Here is a 19343-nt window from a genome sequence, read left to right on the forward strand (position 1 = left end):
TGGGAGCCTGCTTCTCCCTCTGCCTCTCTCTCTCTCTCTCTCTCTCATGAATAAATAAATAAAATTAAAAAAAAAATTCTCATTTCTCCCTGAAGCCTGTTCATGAAGGGCCAGTTACCATGAGAACAGGAGGTTATAAACCAAGAGGAAAGATATGAAAGCCATGTTAAATCTCAACTCACTTATAATGCCCCATGGATTTCTGGGGAAGCTTCTAAATACCCGTACACAAAACCTGTCCACATGAAAGAGATGTTACAATCCTCAGTTAAAACACTACTCAATTCTACATTATCCCCTCCAAGATTTGCTATGTATTAGAAAGTATTTTAAACCTGAAAGATTTTATACCAGGGCAAGAGTATAATCTTGATGTAGATAAAGATTGAACTGTACCCCTGCTTGATGCACACGTAAGTAGAAGTAAGTAGTAACCTAGCCGTGATTGGCATGAAAATCTCTGGGTGTTTCTCTTTACTCACTGGGAAAAACAGGAGTTGTCACAACCCTGGACTGACCTAATAGAGCTGGACACTGGGGAAAGGGAGATGGATGGTCAGGATGCCCATTTCATGCTTTACAAAAGGGAAAAACAAATTATCTCCAGCATAATTGACACTGAACAGGACTGAAACCATGGAGAGAGGCTTTTCATCGTAGTAAGAGTTTGATCACAATCAAAGCACCACTGTGGGGAAAAACAGCATGAGAGATAGTGCCTATACCATACCATAACAACCCCAGCATAATTCTCTAGGGCTGGTGGCTGTGCAAGCGTCTGCTAAGTATTTATTAAAGTATTCAAGTAAAGGATACTCTAGTGACATTTTTATAGCACTTATGAAGCTAAAACATAAAGCCTGTAATATTTATCTAGTGCAATTTATAAATACATTTTTTTATAATCCCAAGCAATTGAGAAGCTTGGCAGTCAGTAAGCTCAATTTGAAATAAACAGTTTTAGCTAAGAAATTTTTTTAACCATTAAAAAACTGTACAACTTCATAAATTTGGGCTGCTTATCTAAGTCAACTGAACTTTTTGCAAGAAAGTATGGCTTCCTTAAATATAAAATATTCTTCCCACTACTTCACTTTATCTTATTACAGTAGCTGGAAATGTATTTTATTTTATAAGAACAAGCATTTTAACTGCACCAACATCATGAAATAATCTTGAATTGATCCCTGTATTGACTTTATAACATGTTTTTCATTCTTTGTAATTGATAGAAATTTAAAAATCATAGCCATGTTTAAATTTTATACCCCATAGAATGTGTATAGAAAAAGTTGAGAGTTCTGCAGTCTTATTAACTCTCAGAATCTAGATCACAAATGTTAGCTTAATTGGTGAGTTTGGCAAATCTTATTATAGTTACTGTAATAGAAAATGTCTTAAACATATAAGTGGGCCTAAGAGATATATAAGAAATATTTCCATAATCTGAAAAAAATGACCCATTCTGATTTAAGCACAAATATATTCATTCATTCCTCTGTGCATTCAAGTTACATACACACATTCATTTAACAGATATTTATTGAGCAGATAAAGTGTTTTAATGTAGCCTGGATAAAAAGGGCAAATAATAGACAGTAATTGTTCTTCTGAACTTGGTGTGGAAGAGAGAGAAACATATCCCTCTGGTTGACATTCTGTGAGTTATCATTTCCTACTACCCAACAGTCATGAAGCAAGAAAAACTTGCCTTTAAGTGCTGATTCAGACATTTCCTAGTTGTGTGGCCCTGGTTAAGTTACTCAAACTTTCTAAATTTTAGTTTCCTCACTTATTAGAGAAGTTACCTCTGCTTTTAAATAGTTAGAATAATATTAGTTCAGGATTATAAATACTAGATGAAATAATTTATGTAAACTGTAACAATACTAGCCTAACAGTAGTTTTTATGAATGTATACACTATGAGAATCCAGTAGTACAATGACCAGTTGGAATGTGGTGATTATTCTGCTCATCTATACCACTATTAACAAGGGATAAAAATATACACATTTACTGCTACTTCATTGTTTTGCTTCCCATACCACAAAAAAATAACATTAATAAACATTATTAAAAGCTAAAATTAAAGTAACAGCTAATTGAAAAATTAACACATTTTATATGTGAAACATTAGACACTCTGGAAAAGACAAGCCCTGTTCTTACACAAGATAGTACAAGGTATCCGTGGCTGACACTGTTCCTTAGAGCTTGTGGCTTTGGAGTCCTTTTCCATCACACTCCTTTTCATATACCACTGATCTTATAAAGATTCAGTGGTCATTATAATTGAAAGAAATTATAATTTCTTGAGTGGTCCCATAATTGAGAGAAAAATTACATATAAAGTCACAAAATATTTTCCTCATCTTTTTGTTGTAAAAATGATGTTTAAACTAGTCCATTTATGTGCTGGGTATTTGATTTCCTTTTTTTTTTACTGACATAGGTGAATATATTTGGGTTTATTTCTGTTTATTCACATGTATGCACTTACACATAGTGATTTATAGCCTAAGATTAAAAACATGTTATATTTCATGTCATGAAACTATTATTCTGAAAGTTAAAAATATCTATTCTTTCGTACTATTTTTAAATGAAACATCAATGTCTATTTAAAAAAGAAACTTGTAAGATAGACAAAATAAAGACCTCTAAAAGAGGACTAAAGAGGGACAAAGAAAGAATAATGACAACAGTAATAATTCCCTTGATGAAGAAGGAATGCAGCAGAAGGTGAATGTAGTTGGGAACTTGCTTGGACAGCCTTTGTTTTCTCTTAGGAGATAGAGTCTGAGAGTACTTAGAGGTTGATCATCATCATTTTGCAAAGAGCTAGGATTTCCTAAGCACCATGCAGCATAGAATTAGATCTTGAAAATGTTAATTTTTATTTGGTTACAAGTCACTGAACCCAAGAAACTTGGTGGGAGATGACACACTTAGCTCACTAATCCAAGGAAATATTGTACAAACCAAGCTTCAAATCTCTGTGTTCATATTTCTATTCAAAATTTTGAATTACCAGAAACCAGACTGAAGGAAGTTGTGGCAGGAGTTCTCTGCTGGGTCATTCTTGTATCTTGTCATAACTTGGGGGTAAGTCACATTAATATGGATTTGGCTGCCAGAGGCATCATGGGTGTTTGTCAAGGGAAGAAAAGTGAATTGTTAAACACCCAGAAGCTATCCTAAATGACAGTTACTATGGAACTGGCAATGTTTAATCAATTGATAAATTTTACCATCTTCAGACCAAGAGCAAGAATAAGAAAAGATGGTGTATACAGAAAAATAACTTCCTCTCTGTAACTCAGATCCCATGTATTCCCAGAATGTATGCACATGAAGTTCTACTCAAGTACTGAAATAGTCACAGTTAAATATTTGGTACATATATTAGGGTACTGGTTAGGCTGCTTTAAACAGGGGTGATATATACTAGTCACTTCAATTAAATAGTAGTTCATTTCTAATGTTATAGTATTATTTATTTTATTTTTTCTTTTATTTTAAAAAAATTTTTGGAGAGGGGTGCCTGGGTGGCTCAGTCATTAAACATCTGCCTTCGGCTCAGGTCATGATCCCAGGGTCCTGGGATCGAGCCCTGCATCAGGCTCCCTGCTCCATGGGAAGCCTGCTTCTCCCTCTCCCACTCCTCCTGCTTGTGTTCCCTCTCTCGCTGTGTCTCTCCCTGTCAAATAAATAAATAAAATCTTTAAAAAATATTTTGTTTGGAAAGAAGCGGAGCCTAAATGAGATTCAATCTCATGACCCTGAGAACATGACCTGAACTGAAATCAAAAGTCAGATGCTTAACCCATTGAGCCACCCAGGCGCCCCCTTATAGTATTATTTCTAACGTTAGAGTACAGCAGTAAGTGACCCAGACATATTAAAGTAGCACTGTCATCCTCAATGTATGACTTCCATATCTGGATCCAAACAAGCTACTCCTTTTTTTTTTTTTTTAATCGCATGACAACCAAGGAGAAGGGAGAAAGGAATTAAGAAGCACGTGCTTGTTTCTTTTAAGGAGACCTGATGATGGCTGAAAGCACTTCTGTTCATTTCTCCTGATCAAAATTTAGTAAAACGTCCACACCTAAAATGCAGGAGAAGCTGAAAAAGTGTGTCTAATTTGGTCAACCATGTGGCCTGTTTATAACTATTATTTTGGAAAAATGGAAGACTGGGTGTTGATGACAACAGTCTGTCACAAAGCTTTTAAGAAGCTCCAAAATGAGGCCAGCAAAATAAATTAAGAAATGAAAATGTAACAAGGACATTACAAGCCCAGAAGTATGAAAACTTATAATTCTCAAATAACCAAAGTGGCATGGGATTTTCCAAAAACAGAGCCCCCAAGTTACTACAGAGATTTCAAATATTTGTTGAAACCCAAATTCCTAAAAATGTCTCGTTTCTTTTGACTCTGAAAAATAGTAAAAAAAAACACAGCATATGATTTTGGCCTATTTTGATGCTTACAGCAAAAGCACATGAATGTAACAGTTACAATACAGATCCAGTTTTTTTAGGTACTTATTTTTTTGAATTTTGGTTTTAAATGATAATATTTCCTAAAGCTTATTATCACAGGATTGATTTTATTTTTGTTAAAAACTACTATTTATAGTATTTTAAATTTCATTAAGGAGAACCCAAGATAGAGTTTACCAGGCCTTTATGCCTATAGAGCTCCTTTCCATCTAGTAGCAGCTTCTTGAATTACATGGAATGTCCTTTAGAAAAGCAATATTCAAATCATGCAGTATGCAAAATATAACTCTCTTTGAGTTATATTTATTTATTATAGAATCATACTGGACACTTACAGAAATAGAAGTGCCATATGTCTCATTGGTTAAATGGCAATAGATAATTTGCTTTTGGAGTTACCTATTTGTATGTGTATGCATATGATAACTGTCCATGTTAAAGAAAATATGACTAGCTATTTCAGTTACATATTAAAAACCAAATATTCCACACTGGAAACAGTGTTATCGCTAAGACACCTCCACTATTCCAATCAGATGTGACTGCAGTAATCAACAAAGATTGTCTCCAAAGGACAAAAACAAGGAAAATTGAATTGGCTGGCTGAAAACCTGATCCACCTACATATTTGATTATTTATTTGTCATTATAAATAAATATATATTGATTATGTTTTGTGAATATACTCATGATATTCATTTTGTTTTATGGGTTAAAATCAAATTCCACCATTATGTACTTACTGTTCAAATTGTTCCAGCTTTGATCATGAGGAGCTCCTCGTGGTTGTCTCCTGTGTTCTATCAACAGGTATCCATTTTTTTTGAGATTTTCCATACTTTCTGGCCAACATATTCGAAGATCATAATATATTTTCCCTGCCTGAGCCCTGGAATCAACTAGTTCTTAAAAAATCCATCGTTCCTTTTATTGGAGAATGATGTTTAAAACCAAAATCTGGGAGCTAGGTATGCTCATTACTGGGATGTCATTGCTTCTATGTCCTTTCAGTGGATATAGCCAGGAAATGTATGCATGTACACTAATCCATGCATAAGTACACATCTATACTTCTTTATCTACCTGCCTTCCTATCTATCTACCTACCTATCCATCTATTCTTGAGAAACATAATTACTAACTAGATTACAGCATTTATGTTCAGTTCTTTCTGTATTTAGGTTTCCAGCCAAGATACTGTTTTCCAAAGTATTTATTTTCTTCCCCACCTACTTCAATATGGTTTTGTTTTTACTTTTTAATTTAGTTAGGTTTATATTGTAGTGTTCGTATTGTCTTTATTTCCCTCCCCCCCTCATCCTGGTTGGTTTTGTTTGTTTATTTGGAAAGATAGAGTTATGAGATACATTACTACGGTTCTAAGATTCAGAGTCGTACAAAATGATATACTCAGAGAAATGCCACTTCCTCCTCATTGCTATTACCCTGATCCTATCTCCTTTTTAAAAATCCTTTTCATACAACTTCTAATAGAATGTACATATAGAAATCACCTGAAATGTCCATTGCTTTAAAGAAAATTTATACTTTTAGTTCTTATATAATATATATTATACACACACATACACTTACAGAGAGCTCCTATACATTTATTTCATCTCAAATTCACCACAGTTTGTACTTTTGTGTTTTCAAATGAGCAAACTGATCAGAATAGTTGATAACAGAAAGTAGGAGTCTGTTTTATTCGAACAATCTAGGGCTTGGTGAAAACAAACCCAAAGCCACAATAGAAGTATATCGTAAATGTTTCATAAGGCATATTTATCCTTACAATATTTTGTTGCTTATCTGAAATTTAAATTTAACTAGGTGTTCTGTATTTTATGTGATAGCCCTATCGGAGCAGGATAGAACTGGATCAGGTTATAAGGTGACATTTCATGCACACCTAAGGGTACAGAGTAAGAGTCCAGGGAGCTTGATCACATTTTAATGAATATGTGCATGGAAGTTTTTTCTTTTATTGCTATAAACTCATAAATACCTTAAAGTTTCAACATAGTTTCTGACAAAGCCTCTGATGATCCAAGAAGCAAGGGGAAGCCTTCCTGAATGGCTCCTATCACCGCTCATATGCTTTGTAGTAAGACTGGGCTCAAAGATCAGGAACAATTATGAGAGGCAGCGTGGAAGCTGCTTTAGCTGCCTACAGAATCATAACCCTAATTTTAGGTGTTCTTGTATTTCCATGATGGGAATCAGGTTTGGAATTACGGAGAAAGAAAAGCAGTGCCTAGCACTGGTAAAAGGAGGATTAAGTTGCTGGTCCCAGTCCCTTTCCTCTGTAGAGAAAGGGGTTCAGAGTGTCATAGTGGGGAAAATTTCAGAATCAGAAAAACCTTGCTCGGTTGGCCATTTAAATTGAAATTTAGGAAAAGAATGAACAGGCTCGAGGCACATGTTCTTAAAGGAGTTTTTCTTTGACTTTTTCCGTTGGAATTTTTTCGGTGATTGTTTTAGTATTCCCATCAGAATCATATACAGAGAAAAAAATAGAATGATCTACCATTTGGGAAAGGGAGAGAATAGCTGCAGCAATGGTATAGGAATAGCAGTATGAGTAAAAGTCATAGAATAGGATAATTTTCAGAGGGCAACAAAAGTTGCTATCTTTTGTATTCATCCCTCAACCCTCAATTATATTTTGCCACTAGAGTTTGTGTTATATTACAAATGGAAAAATATTACTAAGTGCATGCATTTGTTGTCTTAGTTTATGAAAGATCATCAGTGTTTTCAAATTCTGTGTAAGTAAAAGTAAATTATTTAACCAAATTGTGTTGGAAAATAGCAAAGAAAAAAGGAACATAATTATGTTTAATGTATTCTCCAAGTTAAAGCGTAATAATCAGTTTCAGGACTTGTAGTACATAGGGGTATTTCTAGTAGGTTTTCTTCCAGATATTTATCTGCCAATCTCCAACTCATTAACACTAATTATTAATATTTGATTGGGAAGCAAAAACTTGAATTTGTAATATAATTTAAACTGGATATTAGCCATTACTTATACATTTTATAAAGTATCAGCCGTATGCAAAAGGGAAGTACATACAGCACTGTGCAAGTTGAACCGGGCTAAAGGTTCTTACTAACAATGGGGAAAACTATAATGCATAATCCCATGATCTTTAAAAACGCTCATCAAAACATTAAAAACTTCCTTAAAAAGTAGTGAAACTAGTATTATTTTGTACACTGTAGAACAGTGGAAACATTAAAAATTAAAGTGTTTTTATTTCTCTGTTAAAAAAACACGTCCGGAGTTTGAACAGTGCTTGCCTTCTGCTCAACATGTGTCTTATGATAGGGAGCAAGTATCTTTTCTATGACTTGGAAATCTGCCTTCCTCCCTTCTAAGTTTTGATCAGTTTCCAGCATTTATCCTTTCTACTTTCAGTGTCATGAAATATCTCCAAAGTTCCATTAAATGTGGTTTTTGGCCAGTGTCAGTTCCTCTGAGACAGTTTGATCCTTTTCATCACAAACACGTCCCTCATTTACATTGATAAGTTTGCCTCACTGAATTCTTCTAGAGGCTTCCTCAAGCTTTTCTAGAATTTCATTTACACAAGATTCTAACTCTACTCCTAGCATTACCACTTTTTGTTTCTTTGCTGCATTTTTATCTTTTGATTTTCCATCTTTGTAAAATGTCTTCTGAGATTATCAGGGAAAACAAAGAGGCCATGTGACTATAGTTTTGCTTTCTGTGTGTGAACTGAATAACACACACACACACACACACACATGCACACACACACAGTGGCCAATCGCTGACAGACCCTAAAAGAAGTGACGTGATTGGTCACTGATTCTGATGTGCAACAATTATTTCCATAGAGATTTGTGGGCTGAAGAGATAGGAGTGAAGTTTGTACTTTATTTGATGACTCACAGTTAATATACTGTAGTAACTGAAATTTGAATCATGTTTTCAAAGGGCTGTGGTTAGTTAACTCAAGTGTGGTGAGTGAAATTTGTTCATCTCAAAACTGGAAAGCTAGGATTGTCTACATGTACTGCCACCAGAACTAGCCTGGTTGTTAAGTTTAGTTGGCAGTGAATGCTTCCCTCATTGACTCATCAGGTGGCTCAGCAGAGTTAACAACAAAAGGTTAACTTAGAAAAGACTTAGCTTTGCCATAAGCCTCAAAAGCACCCCCAAACACACACCAGTACCCAAGCAAATGCAAAATATAACTAAAAATAGCGTGCTTATCATATAAACACAACTTCAAAACCAGTGCCCTCATTGTTCTGACCATAGAAACCCACATAATCTTCTCATTTATAGAAATTCCACTATATTAGATGCTATCAGTGATAAAGCCCAGTATAGAAAAAATTACTTTATAGAGACCAGCATTCAACTGGAACTTTGAGTTCATTAGTCTCTCAATAATCATCAGCCAAACAGTGCTTCTTTCTTTCCACAAAACTGTTGGTCTATGAGTCTGCCATCTCATGTCCCTTATTATTGTCATTATCCATAATTATTGAATTTGGCATAATATCTAATCCCATCATACCGTATTACACTTTGGTCCTATAGAAATCACATCCATTCCTCCAACTCAGAATTCTTTAACTATCTAAACCTTCATGCTCTGCCACATGGCTTCTCTGTTCTAAAATACTAAAGGATTTGCCAAGTTGTGTGTGAATATTACATTCACTTTATATACAACCACAGTTATGTGCATTTCTTCTACCAGTTCATTCTCCTTCTATGAAGAAAAGAATAAATGACTTAAAAATGAAAAAATAGATAAATATATACATATTTATTTGTAAAATAATTTATTAGTATTTATATATACTGTATTTTATAAGTATATATAATATTATGTATATTTTGAAAATTTGTAGAGAATTTACAAAGCCTAAAAGAAAGTTCTTAGCAAAAACCATAAGTTTTAATGAAGGAGTGATAAAAGACACCTTTCCCCAAAACCACAGATCCTTTAAATGTTGTTTTTTTCAAAAACAAGAAAATGTGTTTTGTCTTGAGGCAGATACTAAAACTTTGTGGTTATGATCTATAGGAAAAGAAAGCCCTAAAAAACCTATTCTCAGTAGTCAGGAGCTAATGTTAAATTCCTTTATCTGACATTACCAGAGTTCAAAGATTGTTGTAAATGTCAGTAATCAAATCTACAAAGGATGTCTCTGAGGATGGGATTAGGAAGCAAACACATCCTGAAGCCAACTGTTAACCTCAAATTATCTTTCTATACTCCAGCAAAACATCAAGGAGATTAGAATCAAGGAAAAACCACACTAATTGATACTTATTAATAAAGGTCAGCCACAAGAAGTAATTAGACCTCTACGAAAGCCCAGGGGGCCTAATCCTCTGCCTGTGTTGCTGTCTTTTCAACTAGAAGCTTTTAGAAGACACTGCCTCACTGTAAGCGAGGGGCCTCCATGGCTGTTATAACATGAAAGTGTTGAAGATTAGCAAAGACAGGCATACGAATACAGAATTGGGAGAGAAGCAAATAGGACACAAGAGGAAAGAATTAGCAAGTGCACCAGAGTATCACTTTCAAGCTAAGATCAAGTGATGAGTTAAAACTCAATGTCATAGTCAGATGGGAACAGGCAAAATTTTAAAACCAAATGACTCATTTGGAGTGAAGAATTTTCAGTTAACATGGCTGAGCCATGTAATTATGGGATATGTAAGAGAACCATCTGACCAAAGTTTGGATATTAAACCAGAAGACTAGGCTAGCATTAGATGTCTAGAGCATGTATTTTCCCACAGCACGTCTCTTCTAAAGACCTACGATTCATACTCTTCACCTTATGAAGACCAGAGCTTGGCCTGATCTTAGGATCACGGTCTTCATAATGGTGTATAAAGACCATAAAGAGATTGTCCTAGAAGGAATTTCTAATTCCCCTTCCCCAACCTCTGCAGTTCACATGGCTTGCCCAAACAACAAATTTATTGTCTTCACCTTTCTTAAGATTTTCTTATCTTGATTGCCTGCTTAGTCTGACCTGCGACCATTGTGATTGCCAACTGGTTTTCATCCTTCAATTCTGACTCTGAGACCAATACACTTTAAATTGCTCCTGAATTGCCTTACTATAATTTTCCTACATCCTTGTAATACCTTGGGTTAATTTTCTCCCAAGGCTAATACAGGTCCTGTGTTTTCAAACATACTACCTTCTCCCTAGGTGGAGCTCATCACTTTATGTTTATAAAGCTGCAACCAGGGGGACAATTCTATTATACATATTCTATAACTTTACTCAGAAATGGATTTACCCTGACAGTAATGAAATCTAAATATCACCAGTAAAGACAGGTTTCCAAGCCATGTACTAATTGCTTTCCAGAATTTTGTGTTCTTTTCTAATAAGAAAGGAAGCAACATTATATAAACTTCAGGCCACATAAAATGTGGCTTGATGCCAGCTTCAACTATAACAATAAGAACGACTTAGGCATTTCTGAAGCTAATGTATAGTAATATGTCAACTATACTTCAAATAATTAAATGAGTAAATAAATACAAATTTAAAAAAGAATGATTCAGGCATGTTAGTAAAATAATGAAACATTTGTAAAGAAATGATGGGAACAATTATAGCTTGGACACTGAGGATTTAAAGTATCTACCCTCTCACAAAGCATATTTTATATCATAACATGATTTTATTATTCCATTACCTTCACTAGCATAATTTTACTATTCTATAAGACTCTTATCCAGGCAAATATATTTATTATTAGAGGAATTTCATGAAAGACCCATAAATGCTTCAATATAAACCATCAATAGTTTCTATCATTAAGATTCTTTGAACCCTTAGCCCCAAAAGCCTGCTTTGCTGTTACTACCAATTCTAGACTGATATATCCTGATTTTTACTCAATCCTAATCAATCCCCCTCACTCTTCACATTGAAATACTACCTTAAATCAAACTTCAAATACTCAGTAAAATAGAATCTTGCCTACCCTTTATGGGACATTTGCAAAGTTCTATTGAGATGGTTTTCTCCCTTACCGTGGTAAGCAATGAACTCAAATTTTTTTTTCCAAATCTGTCTTATGAACAGACTGTGTTGGTGATATTTGGGAAGCCAGCATACAACAGCTTACAAGCCCTTTTACATATTCACATACTTGCAAATAATCATTTTAGCTATTAACTTCTCTAAGTTATGACCACACCAACGATTAAGAGGTTATAATTTGCATACATAATTATAAATATATATATATATATATAAATATATAAAGACAGATTAGTCCAAACTGGTGGCATCCATGGTTACCTTCATTGATTTTTTTCATCATCCTTTGAAAGATAGAAATCAGAATTTTTAACATTTAAGCACTGAAACTGAATTTTCTACAATTTCTAAAATTCCCTTTGAAAATACATGGTCTTCTGAAAATAACATTTGGTTATTTTCTATGAGAAACAAATGGAGCAGAGTGAATTTTTGGAACTGATTAAATGTGATTATGTGTAGTATTTCCTTTTTTTTTTTATCACATTTCGAGTCAGAGCCTTAAATGACTGAATTTTAATTTCAGAGATAGGGTAAACAGAAGGTCAAGTAAAGAATTCTCTGGTCCTTATTTTCAGTTTATTCAATCTAGCTTCAAATATTTGTGATTCCTTCTCCTTACTTTCTCTATCAAATGCAATGCTAGTTGCAATGACAATAGCTCAAGTCTGCATAAAAGAAAGAGGAGACAGCATGATGACACTACAAAAATAATTATTTATTATTTGAAAATAATAAATTGTCACAGAGACAGAGCAGGAACCCTCCACCTCATTTCACTTCTGCAGCCACAATATCCTGCTTCTTCTTTCTGCACTCTTGTTGGCCCTGATGTTCACTGAAACCAATTTCATTTTTGCAACAGTGTGTTTGACAATTATGTGGGGAGGTACGAAGGATGATGCATGAAAACTGAGGACCCGGGATGCATGCAAGAGTAATAAGCTTGGTAATAGTTCATATTTGTGGTATTTGCTTTCATGACTGGACATAATATATTACCAGAGGTAGAAAGAAAAGACTGATATAGGATAGGGATCAGCTTGTCGGAGAAAATGAGGAATGTGAAGAATCTCACATTATGTCAAGAAATATGTCCTGAATCTTCTACCAGCAGCTCTTTATGAGTTAACCATTTACTTTTGACCTTTCCTGAAAAGAGAAATGTTTGCTTAAAGAAATGTGGAGGCGGGCATCCTCCTGGCTGACCTGCATGCACAGCTGGCCAAGCACAGCCTGGCCTCCTCCACCTGAGAGCCGTTTCAGACGTGACTGCAAGGGGCGGGCGTCATTGGGTTCGGAACGCACAACACAGGGATCAAACACGGCATCCATTCACGTGATGGCGCTGACCCAGCCAACGCCCATGGGACCATTCTTGAGTGCTCCGAGTTTAGCAACACAGAGGTGTTCCAGAGGCCGTGCAGGTGCACCTAAGGTTCTTGGACAGCCACCTGAAGAAATCTGAATACTTCCTCTTCCTCTGGTCCCCGCACAGTGAGAACGTCAGCGTCATCTACTGGGACCACACCAAAAAGCTTCCCTCCTCTTCAGCCAACTGGTTTTGGGACTATGCCATCAGATTCTATTTACTGGAGTTCTTGCTCTGGATCAGTTCTTTCCTGCTGGGCCTTTGTTGGCTGGATGAATCGCTTCTTCTAGCTCCCGTTCACCGGGAAGGAGAATAGCAACCTCAGCCACAAGATCTTCGCCTACGAGTGCTGCTTCAAGCAGCATGTCCAGGACAGGGCCATCCTCAGAAAGAAAACCAAGGAGGCCCTGCTGGAACTGAAGGTCATGCTGGAGATGCCCCCCAAGATGGTGGCCCACTACCCCGTGGAGACACTTCATCTCCAGGGGATGACATCTTGCTGAGTTCCCGCTTCCAGAAGGACAGCTACTACATAAACATCATTATGTACAGGCCCTATGGCAAGGAAGTGCCACAGCTGGACTACTGGCTCGCCTAGGAGACCATCATGAAGATGGTGAGGGGCAGGCCCCATTGGGCCAAGGCTACAACTCTTCCTGGAAGGACTTAGAAAATTTATCTAGTCTTTTCGAAGTTCTGTGCCATCTGAGAAAAGCTGGACCCCACTGGAATGTTCCTGAATGGTATCTGGAAGTGTTCTACTGAAGCAGAAACCAAAAATAAATTGAGCCTGCTCCATTCTTCCCTCAGGCCCACCTTCAATTAGGTTGAAGACTCATGTCTCACTGGCCTGATGGGTAACATTACCTCTTTCTGTGGGTCTTCTGCGGCAGCTCTCACAGCTGCTCCTCCCACAGCAATGAGCCTGGATCTAGGCAGGTCTCCCTGCCCTCCTACTTCCTTTCTCCTCACAACAATCCCATGCAAGGAAGAGCACCCAAATCCCTATTTACATCTCCATGTGGCGGCTCCTTTTCCTGAACCTAAATCACCACACTTTGTTTTCCCAGGAAATAGAGAAACCCCAAAATGTTATGTTTCTTTAAGAGGCCAGGGATTCCGTCATTCGTCAGTTCACCTTGCCAGCTAGGTGAGTGTAGCTCTGGGGCCCCATTAACAGGTTTGGGCACAGTAGTCATTTGTAAAGTGCTCTGCCTCCTTTCACCCTTGAGGGTTTTTCAAATGCTCAGGTGAGTGCCCTTTTCCAGTTTCTTTCTACCTGTTTACTTGACCTCTCATAGCCTGACCTTCAAATAAGTCTATTTCAGGGGATGTTTGAGGAGTGAGACCCTCTTTGCCTTCTTTTAAATGAAGACCAAGAATTGAAAAAAAAATTAATATCAAAAATTTCAAAATAAGCAAAACCAAACATAAAACAGACTTGTATAACAAAAAATATAAAGGAAAAATGATAGAGGAAAATGATTTTTCTAGATTCTTTTCAGAAGAAATGAGTAGGCATACTCAAGTGATTACACCTTCATATAAGTATGCTAATATTATATAGTAAAAAGAGCCAGTGTGAAAGACCACATGTATATATATAATATAAATAGAAACATATTTCTACTAATATGTTAATATTTTTTCTATAGTTTGAATTATTTTTACATCTGTTTCTACTATTTTAGTCTGTTTTAGATTGTAAGTTCAAAGAGGTCAAAATCTTTGAATTCTCCAAGTCATTTCAATGTGCACTAGAATTTTGAAAATCCGTGACAAAAGCATGAGCTAAGATATTCATTTTCAATTAGAGATATTTATCCCACAATTTGCTATTTTTAGAAGGCTGTGTCACTCAAATACATGTATTTGTATTTATTTGTAAATACCTCCCATATATGCTTCACTCTGAGTTAGGCATTTGAAATTGCAAATTTACTTCTTTACCTCTTGTTACTGTTAAAATTAAAAGACATTTATTAGCATGATCAACAGTCCAACACAAGAGTAAAAAGATTTTTTAGAACAAGTTGGAGTCTTGTTGGAGTGATCTATAAGTCATATTCTAATATTCCAAATGCTTAAAACTACCCCCGCCCCCACCACACACAGCATCATTGCATGGCATCATCATCCTGCCCTTTATCCTATTAAGGAAAAAAATAGTTCACAGGTGACAAAACAACAAAATAAACCTTGTCAGCTGTCTCAGCAGAAGATAAAAATCAGGAAATAATTGTCTCTTAAGTACTTTTTCCTCATAGTCTTGATGTATCTCCCAGAATTGTGTGTATATTATCAATATTTTCCCTCTTCACGAAAGTTGAGGGACAGATGATTTCACCACTGCTTCTCTCCTTGCTTGCAAATATTTGGAGGAGGAAACATAACTCATTTTGAAAGTCTTTTGGAAGGCAGCCTTTCTATTTTCAAAGAAAATATTGCAGTCACCAAACCTGAGACCATGGATTTGGTTTCAACTTATCAATTAGAGAACCATTCATTTCTCGATTCAACTATGGCAGCCAGATACCAGATCTCAGAAGCCTGTGCAGCAATGCTGAAAGAAGGAAAATGCTATACTTCCAGTCTGCAAAGGCCAACAAAAATCGAGACTATATATTCACTGATATATATGAAGTTATTCCTGCTGAAACAAGGTCCTTTCCACTAAAAAAATCACAGTTCTCTCTTTTGACACATCTGGAATTGTCACTTTGCTTTCAGGAAATCATAAAAAGGAAAAAAAAATAGTTCCCATGTCCTGGAACAGAGGCGATAAGTCAAATAAAAATACTTCTCCTAGGATCACACAAGTGTTTTCATTTACATAAATCAATATCATTCTATCAATGTCTCATTTGGAAAGCATCAAAAGAACTCTTCTGCTAATGTCAAAGGAGTGACTTAGTACAAAAATTTTTACAGTGGATTTTCTGTCCAACGTCAACACCATGCAAAGAGGGAAAAAATCCTGACACAGTGATTTGTCCAGCCACAACACACCTGAAATTAATTCACACCCTGGGAAAGAGTCCAAGTTTTCAGTCCACCACTAGTACATAGAGCACCCTGGAATGATTTCAACACCTCCCATCTTGGAGCAAATGAATGTTGCCCAGAGGGACATGGCTTTGCAAGCAGTGAGCTACAAGTCAGCCTTCTCTAGTTCTCTCAGCCAGGTGCCTTTGTGCTATTAATAAACAGTACAACCATATGTGATAGATTTGGGCCCAACAAGCAGCTTTGCATCACCTGTGCTGAAGGAACTATTGCTGTGTGTGTTTGATCTGGGTCCATTGTATTGGAGAGTTGTGTTAATTAGGTACAGAATATATGGACTATATTTCTATATAGACCAAACTTTAAGTATCATGGTAACTTTTATTTATGTCACCCTCCTTATGAAGAATTTCACTAGTATAAATCTAGATGTAAATCATTACTACAATACTTTTATTAAAAATTATATTAATACCTGCTTATGATTTAATTTTGACTTATAAGATTAATATGAGCCCCCCAATAGTACTATTAGTTATTAAGACAAAAATCAGGGGCACCTGGTTGGTTCAGTTGGTTAAGCAACTGCCTTTGGCTTAGGTTATGATCCTGGAGTCCCAGGATTGAGTCCTGCATCGGGCTCCCTGCTCAGTGGGGAGTTTGCTTCTCCCTCTGACCCTTCCCCTTCTCATGCAGCCTCTCTCTCAATTTCTCTCTCTCAAATAAATAAATAAAATCTTTAAAAAAAAAGACAAAAATCAATAGGGTCTACAAAAATAGAAAAAACAATAAAATAGTAAATTATGTCAATCAGGTATGCTCACTTATAAAATTATATTGGTCTATAATATAATAAACTGTCACTTGATCTTCTCTCAATATGCAGATAAATGATCCTCACAATGTCAGATCTCATGAAGATAAGCAGCTGCTGTGTGCCATCAACACAAATGGTATTTAGTATCAAGAAGACAATCCCACACCTACATAATGTAGTGAGTGGCAAAACCCTCTTTTCTGATATATCTGTAATCAAGGGACCTCTGTCACTTGCACTCAATCTCAGCTGATGTTTGAAAAAATCCAGAAGCTCTATCATTTATTTGTCCACATACTCGTTTCCACTTTATGGCAGCCAGAACATGACTAGGCCCTCAGATAAATCTCCAGGAATTTATATATTGAAGAAACAATGCATAATAGAAAAATGATAGTCAAAGAATGACTCAATATGGTGACTATGGCAGGAGTATGGCCAGCATGGAGTTGAGAGTTTGGCAACATGGACTGCCCACCCAGCCAAGCTTCCAAAACACTATTCCTTGGCTGTTTGTGCAAATTAGATTCTGAGATTCTGGTCATTTTCTGAGCCCAATTCTCTTGCTTTTCCATTGATTCCTGAGCTATTTGATATCCCTTCAATAAATTCATTTTTTGCTGAGTTCAAACAGAATTGGTTTCTATTGTTCTCAACCAGGAATTCTGAGTGATACAGGCACATAGAAGGAATTATATCAGTAAGTGACTTTTATTCCCTGGGACACTTTTATTCACAGTCTTGCTCTAATAACTATATAGCTTTATAAAAATGTCTTGAATAGTCATAATGAAATTTTCAGGTTGGGAGAATTTGCTAATGGTCAATATTTGCTGAAATCCTGAGAGAGTTCTCCAAGGTTCTGCCTCTTCAATCTTAGAAGCCTAACTACATTCCTATTCTCAGTTCTGAAGTGATGAACAGCTATACCAGAGTACAGCATGTTTAAAATTATAACATTTTCCCAATATATTATTCTGTATATTTTTATTCAAAAGTTAATTTTGATATGTATGAATGTAATATAACTTACACAAGCATGATTTGGACAAATAATCCATTTTCGAACCAACCACCACATAACATTATTTACCATTAATTTATAACACATGGCTTATGTATAATAATAATGCATGTGTTTTCATAGGCTAAAAGTGAATTCAGATAAACATGAATAATTATTTTGAAGGGTGCTTTATCAGAAATGATGTCCAATCCAAAATTCTACTCTGTGTTAAAACAAGTTTCCACATTATCAATGTGAGCAATGTTAACTCAACATTATACAGAAAAAAGTAAAACATAGTCAAAACTTCTAGAGTATGTATATTGCTTGGCAATCTAACTCATAGAAGAAAATATCTGTGGGTCATTAAGTAAGAAGAGAGGAGAGCACAGACTTGTCTTAAACATATACATATATATTTTTTTAATTAGAATTGACTTATCCATGAACAGAGACCTCTCTATAAAACATGACCACAACTAGCTTTTCTAATTTTTATTTTTTTATTTTTATTTTTTTATTGTTATGTTAATCACCATATACTACATCATTAGTTTTTGATGTAGTGTTCCATGATTCATTGTTTGTGCATAACACCCAGTGCTCCATGCAGAACGTGCCCCCTTGAATACCCATCACCAGGCTAACCCATTCCCCCACCCTCCTCCCTTCTAGAACCCTCAGTTTGTTTTTCAGAGTCCATCGTCTCTCATGGTTCATCTCCCCCTCTAACTTACTCACCCTAATTCTTCCCCTTCTGCTATTTTCTTCTTTTTCTTTTTTCTTAACATATGTTGCATTATTTGTTTCAGAAGTACAGATCTGCGACTCAACAGTCTTGCACAATTCACAGCGCTCACCATAGCACATACCCTCCCCAATGTCTATCACCCAGCCACCCCATTCCTCCCACCCCCCACCACTCCAGCAACACTCAGTTTTTTTCCTGAGATTAAGAATTCCTCATATCAGTGAGGTCATATGATACATGTCTTTCTCTGATTGACTTATTTCACTCAGCATAACACCTTCCAGTTCCATCCACGTCGTTGCAAATGGCAAGATCTCATTCCTTTTGATGGCTGCATAATATTCCACTGTGTATATATACCACTTCTTCTTTATCCATTCATCTGTCGATGGACATCTTAGCTCCTTCCACAGTTTGGCTATTGTGGACATTGCTGCTATAAACATTGGGGTGCACGTACCCCTTCGGATCCCTACATTTGTATCTTTGGGGTAAATACCCTGTAGTGCAATTGCTGGATCGTATGGTAGCTCTATTTTCAACTGTTTGATGAACCTCCATACTGTTTTCCAGAGTGGTTGCACCAGCTTGCATTCCCACCAACAGTGTAGGAGGGTTCCCCTTTCTCCACATCCCCGCCAACATGTGTCGTTTCCTGACTTGTTAATTTTAGCCATTCTGACTGGTGTGAGGTGGTATCTCATTGAGGTTTTGATTTGGATTTCCCTGATGCCGAGCGATGTTGAGCACTTTTTCATGTGTCTGTTGGCCATTTGGATGTCTTCTTTGGAAAAATGTCTGTTCATGTCTTCTGC

The 19343-nt window shown here is 36.1% G+C and overlaps 1 pseudogene; it reads left to right on the top strand.

Moving 5' to 3' along the window:
- The first annotated feature begins 9979 nt into the window (after positions 1–9979).
- On the top strand, positions 9980–13774 carry LOC114221079 (L-gulonolactone oxidase pseudogene; annotated as a pseudogene).
- Positions 13775–19343: the final 5569 nt, after the last annotated feature.

This window comes from Eumetopias jubatus, unplaced genomic scaffold (assembly GCF_037043125.1).
Source record: "Eumetopias jubatus isolate StellerSeaLion01/CBP00866 unplaced genomic scaffold, mEumJub1_p1.0 scaffold_1, whole genome shotgun sequence".
NCBI classification, from domain to species: Eukaryota; Metazoa; Chordata; class Mammalia; order Carnivora; family Otariidae; genus Eumetopias; species Eumetopias jubatus.